We start from the raw sequence: 14,552 nt of genomic DNA on the forward strand, positions 1-14,552 counted from the left end.
GAAGAAAAAAAAGAAAGATTTTTGACACCGTACCAGAAATGACTCTTGCTGCTGTTCGCACACTATAAAGATGTTCCACACTGTAAAGATGTTTCACAGTAGCTAGGTTTCCATCCAATTGGCAACAGATTTTCATGTGAATATTCTAAAATCAGCATAAAAACAATATGTGCATTTTCCAACCAGAGATGTTGTCATCAGATTGACTTGTTGCAGATAAAAGGCTGGGCACGATGGCATAGTGGACATAAAATACCTTCTGCGGTAAAATTCCCATATATCGAATAAGTCTAGTCACCAGCGCTCTAGCCACCTGCTCTCTAGTCACCAGCGCTCTAGTCACCTGCGCTCTAGTCACCTACGCTCTAGCCACCTGCGCTCTAGTCACCTGCACTCTAGTCACCAGCGCTCTAGTCACCTGCGCTCTAGTCACCAGCACTCTAGTCACCAGCGCTCTAGCCACCTGCTCTCTATTCACCAGCGCTCTAGCCACCTGCTCTCTATTCACCAGCGCTCTAGTCACCTGCGCTCTAGCCACCTGCGCTCTAGCCACCTGTGCTCTAGTCACCTGCACTCTAGTCACCAGCCCTCTAGTCACCAGCGCTCTAGTCACCTGTGCTCGAGTCAACTGCGCTCTATTCACCAGCGCTCTAGTAATCTGCGCTCTAGTCACCAGCGCTCTAGTCACCTGCACTCTAGTCACCTGCGCTCTAGTCACCAGCCCTCTAGTCACCAGCGCTCTCGTCACCTGTGCTCTAGTCACCTGCGCTCTAGTCACCAGCCCTCTAGTCACCAGCGCTCCGCTCTTGTCACCTGCGCTCTAGTCACCCGAGCTCTATTCACCAGCGCACTAGTCACCAGCGCTCTAGTCACCTGCGCTCTAGCCACCAGTGCTCTAGCCACTAGTGCTCTAGCCACCTGCATTCTAGCCACCAGTGCTCTAGCCACCAGTGCTCTAGCCACCAGTGCTCTAGTCACCTGCACTCTAGCAACCTGCGCTCTATCCACCAGTGCTCTAGCCACCAGTGCTCTAGCCACCAGTGCTCGAGCCACCAGTGCTCTAGACACCAGTGCTCTAGCCACCAGTGCTCTAGCCACCAGTGCTCTAGTCACCTGCACTCTAGCCACCTGCGCTCTAGCCACCTGCGCTCTATCCACCAGTGCTCTAGCCACCAGTGCTCTAGCCACCAGTGCTCTAGCCACCAGTGCTCTAGTCACCTGCACTCTAGCCACCAGTGCTCTAGCCACCAGTGCTCTAGCCACCAGTGCTCTAGCCACCAGTGCTCTAGTCACCAGCGCTCTAGTCACCAGCCCTCTAGTCACCAGCGCTCTCGTCACCTGTGCTCTAGTCACCTGCGCTCTAGTCACCAGCCCTCTAGTCACCAGCGCTCCGCTCTTGTCACCTGCGCTCTAGTCACCCGAGCTCTATTCACCAGCGCTCTAGTCATCTGCGCACTAGTCACCAGCGCTCTAGTCACCTGCGCTCTAGCCACCAGTGCTCTAGCCACTAGTGCTCTAGCCACCTGCATTCTAGCCACCAGTGCTCTAGCCACCAGTGCTCTAGCCACCAGTGCTCTAGTCACCTGCGCTCTAGCCACCTGCGCTCTATCCACCAGTGCTCTAGCCACCAGTGCTCTAGCCACCAGTGCTCGAGCCAACAGTGCTCTAGACACCAGTGCTCTAGCCACCAGTGCTCTAGCCACCAGTGCTCTAGTCACCTGCACTCTAGCCACCTGCGCTCTAGCCACCTGCGCTCTAGCCACCTGCGCTCTATCCACCAGTGCTCTAGCCACCAGTGCTCTAGCCACCAGTGCTCTAGCCACCAGTGCTCTAGCCACCAGTGCACTCTAGCCACCAGTGTTCTAGCCACCAGTGCTCTAGCCACCAGTGCTCTAGCCACCAGTGCTCTAGTCACCTGCACTCTAGCCACCAGTGCTCTAGCCACCAGTGCTCTAGCCACCAGTGCTCTAGCCACCAGTGCTCTAATCACCTGCACTCTAGCCATCAGTGCTCTAGCCACCAGTGCTCTAGCCACCAGTGCTCTAGCCACCAGTGCTCTAGCCACCTGCACTCTAGCCACCTGCGCTCTATCCACCAGTGCTCTAGCCACCAGTGCTCTAGCCAGCAGTGCTCTAGCCACCAGTGCTCTAGCCACAGTGCTCTAGTCACCTGCACTCTAGCCATCAGTGCTCTAGCCACCAGTGCTCTAGCCACCAGTGCTCTAGCCACCAATGCTCTAGCCACCTGCACTCTAGCCACCTGCGCTCTATCCACCAGCGCTCTAGCCACCAGTGCTCTAGCCACCAGTGCTCTAGCCACCAGTGCTCTAGCCACCAGTGCTCTAGTCACCTGCGCTCTAGCCACCAGCACTCTATTCACCAGCACTATCTGTCCAATGTCAGCTGGAGCACACACACACAGCCTACATTATGAGATTATTAATATGGACAAAAGTGTGAGATGTTTTTATTTGTCAAAATGAAGACAATTATCAATTATCATGTCATCAGAATAAGACCTTAAATATGTATTGGAAAGGGGAATCAAGCTCATCACCATGCACTTTCTCCATCTGTATCCTAATAAACTCCATGCTTTTCCAATGAGTCGTAGTGGGAGGACCATAAATGTCCCCATGTGATTCCAAGTTTACTTTGATATGATTGTTATATACATATTTGCTCATACAAGCATTTCCACTGACATTTTTTTCATAATTAATTTTACCTACACAAAAAGGCCCCACCTTGTCTAGTGTATTTAATTTTGTAGACATTTGGAAAGTGTACCAACATTTGTTTCACTTTCCAACAGGCCTGTCATTAAATTTTTCTTCCAACATGTACTTTACTCGCATAAAACGGTTGGAAACCTGGTTAGTACAGATGTTTCAGACTGTAAAGATGTTCCACACTGTAAAGATGTTTCAGACTGTAAAGATGTTCCACACTGTAAAGATGTTCCACACTGTAAAGATGTTTCAGACTGTAAAGATGTTTCAGACTGTAAAGATGTTTCAAACTGTAAAGATGTTTCACACTGTAAAGATGTTCCAGACTGTAAAGATGTTTCAGACTGTAAAGATGTTTCAGACTGTAAAGATGTTTCACACTGTAAAGATGTTCCAGACTGTAAAGATGTTTCAGACTGTAAAGATGTTTCAGACTGTAAAGATGTTCCACACTATTAAGATGTTTCACACTGTAAAATTGGTCTTATTGAATAGACATTGTTTTAGTGATGGTCCAGTTCGTGTGTTGCTTCTGTAAACCTGTTTGCAGAGCCTGGGTGCAGCCATTTTAAACTTCTGACCTGTCTGCCTTGTCCTCATTGAGGTTAATATGAGGAAATGCAATGGCAATAATTTGGTTTCTATTTGGCTCCGGTAAACTACAGATATTACAAACATGATTTACAATCTCAATGATACTCCTCTCCATGGTTAACGTAATAATTGTTAACCTCAATTAGATTTGTTGGAGAGTCTGATGGAAGATCTATTCTCTGTAGATCTATTCTCATTTTAGCTGTCTCAGTGGAGATTTTTAATAACCTCTGGTCACTCCCCCTACTCCTAGCCCACCACATCCAGGAGAGTAACACGTACTTCCAGCTCCTTATCCCACCACATCCAGGAGAGTAGCATGTACTTCCAACTCCCTCCCTATCCCACCACATCCAGGAGAGTAGCATGTCGTCCCTATCCCACCACATCCAGGAGAGTAGCATGCCAGTTCCCTAGCCCACCAACAGTGTCCAGCCCCCACCACATCCAGGGTTGAGTAGCACCCACCACATTATTTCCTACTCCAGGAGAGTTGTCGCCCACCACATCCAGGTGAGTAGCATGTTTTTCCAGCTCCCTACTCCACCACATCCAGGGGAGTTGCATGTTTTTCCAGCTCCCTACTCCACCACATCCAGGAGAGTAGCATGTATTTCCATCTCCCTATCCCACCACATCCAGGGTTGCATGTATTTCCAGTTCCCTAGCCCACCACATCCAGGAGAGTAGCATGTTTTTCCATCTCCCTATCCCACCACATCCAGGGGAGTTGCATGTATTTCCAGTTCCCTAGCCCACCACATCCAGGAGAGTAGCATGTATTTCCATCTCCCTATCCCACCACATCCAGGAGAGTAGCATGTATTTCCATCTCCCTATCCCACCACATCCAGGGAGTAGCATGTATTTCCATCTCCCTATCCCACCACATCCAGGAGAGTAGCATGTATTTCCATCTCCCTATCCCACCACATCCAGGGAGTAGCATGTATTTCCATCTCCCTATCCCACCACATCCAGGAGAGTAGCATGTATTTCCATCTCCCTATCCCACCACATCCAGGAGAGTAGCATGTATTTCCATCTCCCTATCCCACCACATCCAGGAGAGTAGCATGTATTTCCATCTCCCTATCCCACCACATCCAGGAGAGTAGCATGTATTTCCATCTCCCTATCCCACCACATCCAGGAGAGTAGCATGTATTTCCATCTCCCTATCCCACCACATCCAGGAGAGTAGCATGTATTTCCATCTCCCTATCCCACCACATCCAGGAGAATAGCATGTATTTCCATCTCCCTATCCCACCACATCCAGGAGAATAGCATGTATTTCCATCTCCCTATCCCACCACATCCAGGAGAACAGCATGTATTTCCATCTCCCTATCCCACCACATCCAGGAGAGTAGCATGTATTTCCATCTCCCTATCCCACCACATCCAGGAGAGTAGCATGTATTTCCATCTCCCTATCCCACCACATCCAGGAGAGTAGCATGTATTTCCATCTCCCTATCCCACCACATCCAGGAGAGTAGCATGTATTTCCATCTCCCTATCCCACCACATCCAGGAGAGTAGCATGTATTTCCATCTCCCTATCCCACCACATCCAGGAGAATAGCATGTATTTCCATCTCCCTATCCCACCACATCCAGGAGAATAGCATGTATTTCCATCTCCCTATCCCACCACATCCAGGGGAGTTGCATGTATTTCCATCTCCCTATCCCACCACATCCAGGAGAGTAGCATGTATTTCCAGCTCCCTACTCCACCACATCCAGGAGAGTAGCATGTATTTCCATCTCCCTATCCCACCACATCCAGGAGAGTAGCATGTATTTCCATCTCCCTACTCCACCACATCCAGGAGAGTAGCATGTCGTTTCAGCCCCTGGCAGCCCCTAACAGTTTCAGCCCCTATCCAGGGGAGTAGCACTTATTTCCTACTCCTTCGCCCACCACATCCAGGTGAGTAGCATGTATTTTCAGCCCCTGACACAATATCCAGGAGAGTACCATGTAATTCCTGCCCCTGACACAACATCCAGGAGAGTAGCATGTATTTTCTGCTCCTTAGGCCACCACATCCAGGAGAGTGGCATGTATGTTCATCTCCCTAGCCCACCACATGCAGGGGAATAGCATGCATTTCCACCTCATGACACCACATCCAGGAGAGTAGCATGTATTTTCAGTTCCCTAGCCTACCATATTCAGGAGAGTAGTATTTTCATGTCCAGGAGAGTTTCCAGCTCTTTTCAGGAGAGTAGCCCACCACATGCAGGAGAGTAGGATGTATTTCCAGCTCTTTAGCCCACCATATTCAGGAGAGTAGCATGTATTTCCAGCTCTTTAGCCCACCACATGCAGGAGAGTAGCATGTATTTCCAGTTCCCTAGCCCACCATATTCAGGAGAGTAGCATGTATTTCCAGTTCCCTAGCCCACCATATTCAGGAGAGTAGCATGTATTTCCAGCTCTTTAGCCCACCACATGCAGGAGAGTAGCATGTATTTCCAGTTCCCTAGCCCACCATATTCAGGAGAGTAGCATGTATTTCCAGTTCCCTAGCCCATCATATTCAGGAGAGTAGCATGTATTTCCAGCTCTTTAGCCCACCACATGCAGGAGAGTAACAAGTATTTCCAGCTCTTTAGCCCACCATATTCAGGAGAGTAGCATGTATTTCCTGCTCTTTAGCCGACCACATGCAGGAGAGTAGCATGTATTTCCAGCTCTTTAGCCCACCACATGCAGGAAAGTAGCATGTATTTTAATCTCCCTATCCCACCACATCCAGGGGAGTAGCATGTATTTCCAGCTTCCCAGCCCACCACATCCAGGTCAGTAGTATGTATTTCCTGCTCACTAGCTGACCTCATCCAGAGGAGTAGCATGTATTTCCAGCTCCCAAGCCCACTATATCCAGGGGAGAAGTATGTATTTCCAGGTCTGACACCACATCTAAGATAGTACCATGTATTTCCAGCTCCCTAGCCCACCACATCCAGGGGCTTAGCATGTATTTCCATCCCCTGACACCACATCCAGGAGAGTAGCATGTACTTCCAGCTCCCTAGCCCACCACTTCCAGGGGAGTAGCACATATTTCCAGCTCCCTAGCCCACCACATCCAGGAGAGTAGCATGTTTGTCCAGCTCTTTAGTCCCCACATCCAATGGAATAGCATTTATTTCCAGCTCCTAGCCAACCACATCCAGGGGAGTAGCATGTATTTCCAGGCCCTGACGCCACATCCAGGAGAAATAGCATGTATTTCCAGCCTCTAACACCACATATAGTCTATGTCCAAGAGGCTTCTAAACAGCTTCTACCCCAAAGCCATAAATCTGAACATCTAATCAAATGGCTATCCAGACTATTTGCACCCCCCCCCCCATTCTTTTACACTGCTGCTACTCTGTTATTGTCTATTCATAAGTCCCTTTAATATCTACACCTACATGTATATATTACCTCAATCACCTCGACTAACCAGTGCCCCCACACATTGACTCTGTGCCAGTACCCTCTGTATATAGCCTTGCTATTGTTATTTTACTGCTGCTCTTTAATAATTTGTTACTTTTTTTTAAGGTATTTTTCTTAAAACTGCATTGTTGGTTAAGGGCTTGTAAGTAAGCATTTCACTGTAAGGCCTACTACACCTGTTGTACTCGGCGCATGCGACAAATACAATTTGATTTGATATAATGGTAACACTGGGGTGATCCTGGAGACCATAAATTCAATTCAATTACTATATTCTTATTTAATTATTGTTTTCTAATTCCTATGCTGTGGACTGAGACTCTACCTGAGAGCAGCAGGTGTTTGCCTAGTCTTTAAATAATTCATGCAGCTAAATTAGATTTCTTTGACATTAATGAATGTATTAATGAGGCCCATTGACACACTCCCTTATGCTAATAAGCCGAGCCGCGTTGGGAAGGAACCTAAAGTTAAATAGGTCATTCCGAACTTAGAAATGAGACAGAGAAGGGCAAAGTAATTCCAACTAGTCGCTTCCTTTATCGACAGTCATCTTTGGGTTGAACTGTAAAAAGGATCCCTACCTTTTGTAGTATAAATTGTGTTTATTTAGATCAATGCAGAAGTACAGTAGTAGTACAGGAAATACTACTAATAATATGCCATTTAGAAGACTTGAATCCAAAGCAATTTACAGTCAGTTTTGGCGAATCTACTCTGAAAATATAGTTGAACAAGCTACCAATTACTTCACGCTGGAAGAAGTTAAGCTACACCAAAGCTACCATTAAAAAACATATAGTTTACTTAACTAAAGTTACTTAAAGAAAGTAGTTCACTACATCCAAACTACTTTGTGATAAATTATCATATCTAAATCTGAGTTGTCAGACTATAAATTGCAAGAACAGATCAATCTGGAGTCAGATGTTGACAGAATATAATTTAGACTTACTTAAAAATAATAATAATAATCAAGTAAGAATTATTCGGGTCTGAAATTCTTGCCTACTTCACACATACTTTATTTTAGCAAAAAAAGTAGAGTGTTGTTCCAGTAGTTAGTTACACCGCTATATGTCAAAAAAAGTAATTCACTACTGAAAACACTACCAATATTTGAATTTAGTTCTACTAAATACTAACTACCACCAAGCTCCTGCAAAATGTAGCTTCATTATTAGTTGAATTACCTGTACTTCACTACTCCTCAACATTATTTACCATCATGTATGCATACATTTTTTGTATGGGTAGCACCAGCAAGAATCAAACCCACAAGCCTTGGCATTGCAAACACCATGCCCTACTAACTGAGCCACATGTTTATAACGAGCAGTAAGGGACACTATCCCTTATACATCTTTAAAATCTAATGTCATCTTATTTCCAGCACAACTATTTGTCAACTTCTTGACTCCCTCACACAGTCAATTTTGGGCTAAACTTGGCCTTAAACTTTCTAAACCAAGGCTGTTTCCTTTCCGAAATATATAAGTAAATAAATAAGAATCACCTCTTTCAGCTTGTTGAGGGACTAAATCAATTTTCTGATTACATGGTTCAAGGTATGATGTAGGCACTAAGCTTATTAACTCTCTGGGCTTGGCTGCAATACCTGGAGACCTGCCAGCCAGAGAAACCTAGCTACCGAGCAGCCCACAGCGCTGGAGCCCTGGCTTACTGAAAGTATCACATTCTGTTCCCATTTATATCAAGGCTGTTCCACTGCCTATGCAGTGGATTCTTACGCTCTCTGGTCCATTGTTACTGTTGCTTTAACACTGAGCTGGAGTATCTGGGATAAGCATTCCCCCACTAAGCCTTGGCGTAACATTAACGCCGGGCTCCATGGTAAGTATAAAGTAGACATATTAATACAGAGACAAGCCAGTTCTATATCTGTTTGATGTGAGGTGCTTTACATAGCTCTATGGGATTATTTCAAGGCCTCTGAATCTGAGAGGCTAATAAGATGCTGATAACGAAAGTCTGACAGTAATCTCAGTCTGTTCTTTTTCCTGCTCATTAATCAGTGTTTTGAATGGCTACCACTTCGGACTGTTATATTAGGGTAAACCATTTCAAGCTTTTGCTATCCACGTTTAAAATGTCCCTCCAGCTCACGCAAGTTTACTCTGTTAACAGTCTTTTACAACTTTCTCATAATGAGTATTTAATGTCTTTAGAGCTTTTGAGTGTCCATCAACTGTCCATCATCCTCTTTTCTTGTCTATCATTCTTATAACTGTAGATGCCCTGTAACACCCTCTCATAAGGATAGCAGCAGAGCATTCTTAAAAGGAGAACCCATTGCTTAAACATATACTTTTGATAGGTAAGCATTATATGTTGATGGTTAAAATACCTTTACATTTGAAAAACTGCACCTGAGAGAGAGAGAGAGGGAAGAGATGGAAGACTATCACCAAGCATAGTTATCCACTAACACTACAGATGAGAGGCAGCATAATGCAGGACATTACAGCCCCAATGGCACAGTAAAAATTGAGACTGAAATGAATCATTGAGTGTCTGAGTGATAGTTGAGGGCTAAGTGTGTAAGCACCTTGCATTTATTTTATGTCCCCCATCACCTTACAGTCATCCTGCTCTCTCTCATCTCTCTGCTCCACTGGCCCACCTTCTACCCTTTGGTTTTGCCTGAGCGAGCATTCAATTCTTCCTCCGGTGTACCATCGACACAGACAGCCACTGAGGCATAAGAGTGGTTGAGCCCCTCTCTAACTCCCCTTAGTCTGGCCTTCACCCTTACTCTCATTCTATTGCAGTCACAGGAACTCCTTGGTGAATACAGATGTAGGATCTTAATTTGACCCATATTGTCACAGCAAAATAATCAGCAACAAAAGACGGATCAAATTAAGATCCTATATCTGTATTCGCTCCGTTAATTACAGAAACGGCAAAGACATTTATGATCACCTGATCATACTGTATATTAAAAACTTGATTAAGATGCCCTATCTAGTCACTAACTTCTCTGTAGTCTACACAGGTATGAGGCCCTGTGCTCAGAGGCTGGTATCCTAGCAGGGCAGTGTAAAAGGGACAAGATGGTGTGGTGATTAGGGACGTGAGCTGGTGACCAAGTGGTAATGGAGTGTGCTCCATGTGGGTTATTGTGTACTAGAGAGTCACTCAACTTGAATAGCCTCATTATATCCAGCCACATAATGGAGAATCTGCTAACTGTCCTATACAAGGTAACCTATGTGGAAGTATCAACTTAAAATGTTCCAAATACGATTTTTACATCCCCATTACTGTGTAGTTTCATAACAATTTCCACATTGCTATGTCACAAATATTAATACAAACTTGTAACTATAGTTTAACTATGGAGTTACTATACATGTACTGGGGCAACGGCAGGTAAAGTGTTATTGATTCACGATGTACAAATAAACAGAGCGATAAGATGACTATGCGGCTCTAATCGGTGGCCTGTCTTTCTCAGATGTACCCTGGTTCATTGGTATGCAGACCTTTCTCTGCCTCAACTGTCCATTAAGGTCTACCACATTAGTACTCCCAAGGTCATCGACATAGAATGCTGACATCCTATGGAAATAATCTAAAGGCATTTTTCCATAACCAAATTAACTAGCTAACCCATGTCTTATTGGTATCCCGCACTACCCTCTGAAGGACTGTTAAATGGCTCTGCATACATATGTAGTTATGAGTCTTTCCACACTTATACTAAAGGACATGTTAACTGTTTTAAACCAAATCTCTCTTTCTGATGTAAATGGAATGTTATACAGATGTCCAGACACTTTTTTGCGATTCCCCATCAGCAACGTTTATCCGCAAAATTATATTCCATTTTCTTGGACTCAAGCGATACCTTTCCATGTGTGAGCCGCCTTTCTCGTCCCCATTGTGGTAAAAGCTGGCACACAAACATGGGAAAAAAACTGGAATATAAAGTTGCGGATAAAGATCGGAATTACACAATTTCATTTGTACAATATCTAAAGACCTGCATCACTATACTGCGAGCTTTGCCATTGCTAGATGGACATATTTGGGTGTTTAGGGAGCCTTTGTTCTTGTTTTATCTCTGCCCCTGCAACTGCAGAATGAGCATTAGGAATTATATCGCTGCTGGGGTTTTCCCATAACCAATTAAGAAAATTAGTACCTAGACATCTCTATAACATGACATTTGCATCCAAGTAGAGATTTGGTCCACAAAAGTGAACTTTCCTGGTATTGGATTGTGATTGCATTGACTATGTTCAACTGATGGAACAATGGTGGCGTTTGAAAATGTGTTGGTTCAGTTAACTGTCTCTAAGAAGATTTGTGGTACATGGTGAGGAGGAAGGCAGAGGTTGCTAGTTGATTTGACCTATTTATCCACTTTGTTATGATAAACACTGATAGAGATGTATTCCCACAATCCACTTACTGGCTAAGTCTCTTCTATAAATTATTAAATCATTTCTAACAGTGTATTCATTGTCCACCTCCGGAATTAAAGAAGTAAATGTGTGATGAATTTGTGAATTTGTCATACTTAAGGCATAAAATCATATTATAATATTTTTTAGGAATTAATTGGTAACCTGCATGTGCAGACCTAATTATAATGACGTTGAGAAGGGCTTAAAATGTTCTCAATATACATTATTTTATGAATACATGCACACACTCAACAATTCACCAAGCCCAGCTTTCCTCTGTAAAAATAGGATATTCAACACGAATGCCAACCAACTGTCAGATGATTTTATCCAACACCTTTACAGCTGTACTCTTTGTTATCCATGTGAGAACCCAGAATTATTTTTATACTGCGGTTTTGTGTCAAACTAGGCCATCCATCTAATGACTTTATGGCAACCATTCTGCATCTTACTTAATGGCTTGTAGAGCCTATCCATTGTAAGACCCTTGACATTTTGTGTTTATAGACCACCTCCACACCACAGTGGAACTGAAATATCGCCGCATAGTTAAGAGACTTGCTCTTCTCTTCCACTTGGCAGCATTGTAATGACCTTAATCCAGTGATTGCTTTAATGATATTTAGCATTGTTTACAAATTGCCTTCTGGAACAGGATGTTGTGTGATTATTTTGAGGGGAAACAAGTGAGATAGAGAAACTTTGAGGTGTAACAAGTGAGTCAGATATAAAGAGCTCTGCCTTTCCAGGGATCTAATTGAACACAGGTCTACTGGGACAACTTCAAATAATCTTTCTTCCCTGTTTGGAGTTGACTTTGTTCAAACAGGTCTCTTCCAACTGTTGGATGTGGTTCACTTTTCTTGGTTTGTTTTCCAGGCTCTCATACATAAAACATGGGATTTTGATGTTGGCTTTACCACAGGGAATGCAACATCAACATTTGTGCTTATAGTTTCCGTTTATTGCCTGTTTGAGAATTTTCTCAACTTTGAAATGTTTGTAGCTAGTGGAGAATACACCTGATCAGATATCTTTGGAGAAAACAAAATAGTACTTTCTCAGAAGGATCTCAGGTCCTACAAGCTGTCGGTAGTGCAATTTCCTACAGTAGATGCTCACTGATAGTGAGTTACATGAAGGTGTGAATAAGATTACATTCATGTATTTTGAGAATGTTAACATTCACATCAGCTTTCACATAGTGATACTAGTGATGTGTTCATATTATGTTTGATAGAAAACTCCCTATAAAGTGGTTATTAAATAAGATATGGGGTTGTTATACTGATGGAGCTCTGTGAGGGGCTTTAATTAGGGCTAATGGGCTGAATAATTATGTTACCTTTTTGCCATCTGGCTCTGCGTCTCCTGGAGGCAGAGTCAGTCTTGCTGTGATCTGCTGAACGTGCTAGGAACTAGCCTGGAGAGACATGGAACTGCGTTCAGTTCAGACGCCCCAGACAGTCAATAGCCAGTCTACCTGTTCACTGGCACTCAGGTGAACTTAAGTCAGGGCATGTTTGCTAACGTTCCCAAAGAAAATATTCTGAAAGCAACTAAATTGTTCCTGGAAAATAGTGGGGTTTGTTTTAGTGTATATCTGCTTCTTGTGACATACTTGTAACAAAGGCCAACCATTAGTTAAGATCACATTTTATGCAAAAAGGATGATGTCCTATATTGGACAGCGTATAGCCATACCCTTGCTTGCCATAACTGTACAGACAACTCGGAAATTGTTGTCACCCTTGATTGTAACGCTCGTCGTCATAAGAGTGTACCAAAGCGCAGTGTGGAAAGTGTTCATGATCTTTATTGTCAAGACTCACTCAAACAAAAATAACGAATACAAAAACGTTGTTGCCTTGACTCCTCGTATCATCGCCGTTCCTCACTCGCTGCCTCCGCCTGCTTCCATGGCAGGGTCTTGTCCCCTGCCATTACCTCCTCCCAGGTCCAGGATGTCCTCCAGTCCCTTTTCTCCCGGGCCCAGGATCCCTGCTCCTCCTGGCCACGCTGCTTGGTCCTTTTTTGGTGGGGTGTTCTGTAATGCTCATCGTCGTAAGGAAGAGTGGACCAAAGCACAGCGTGGAAAGTGTTTGTGATCTTTATTGTCAAGACTCACTCAAACAAAAAATAACGAATACGAAAGCGAACAGTTCCATCAGGCACAGATACTAAACGGAAAACAACACCCCACAAAACCCAAATGGAAAATGACAACTTATATATGATCCCCAATCAGAGACAACGATAGATAGCTGCCTCTGATTCGGAACCACACTAGGCAAAAACAACAAAGAAATAGACAACATAGAATGCCCGCCCCAAATCACACCCTGACCTAACCAAATAGAGAAATAAAAAACAGCTCTCTAAGGTCAGGGCGTGACATTGATAAAGATAATCAAAACAATACTATATCAAATAAATAATACAATTGTATGCACACAAATTATATTATTATATTCTATTACAATTGCTCATAGAAGGAGAATTTGTTTAACACAGAATATTTTTTAGGATCAGTAGAACCAAAATAACATCACAGATCCACCATCATATTTTACAGTAGGTATGAGGTACTTTTCGGAATATGCATCCTTCTTTTGACGCAAAACCCACCACTGGTGTGCGTGGCCAAAGAGCTCTATTTTCATGTCCTCTGACCATAGCACCAGTTCCAATCCAAGTGTCAATGCCGTGAAGCAAACTCCAGGCATTTACATTTGTTAGATGACATGAAAATCAAGCTCTTTGGCCACACACACCAGTGGTGGGTTTGGTATTGAATGGAAGATGCATATGCAGAAAAGTACCTTATGATTAACATGGTAGTGGATTTTCCATGTTATGGGGCTATTTTGCTTCCACTGGTCCTGGGGGCCTTGTTAAGGTCAACAGCATCATGAACTTTTCCCAGTACCAGGATATTTTAGCCAAAAACCTGGTTGCCTCTGCCAGGAGGCTGAAACTTGGCCACAAGTTGATCTTCCAGCAAGACAATAACCCCAAGCACACATCAACATCCACCAAAACATTGTTAATTGAGCACGAAATCGACATTTTGCAATGGCCGTCTCCAGACTTGAACACCATTGAAAACCTGTGGTTTGAACTGAAGAGGGCAGTCCACAAGCGCAGAGGAAGGGTATCAAGGATCTGGAAGTATTCGGTATGGAGGAATAGTCATTTAAAAAATTAAAACATAATTTTTTAAAAAAAATGCTCAATGCTGTTATCCTTACAAGGGGTTTGAAAACAGGGGATCCAATCATTTTATAGTAGTAAAAAATAATATAATTTCCCCTTTTTTTGT

This window comes from Oncorhynchus masou, chromosome 9 (assembly GCF_036934945.1).
Source record: "Oncorhynchus masou masou isolate Uvic2021 chromosome 9, UVic_Omas_1.1, whole genome shotgun sequence".
NCBI classification, from domain to species: Eukaryota; Metazoa; Chordata; class Actinopteri; order Salmoniformes; family Salmonidae; genus Oncorhynchus; species Oncorhynchus masou.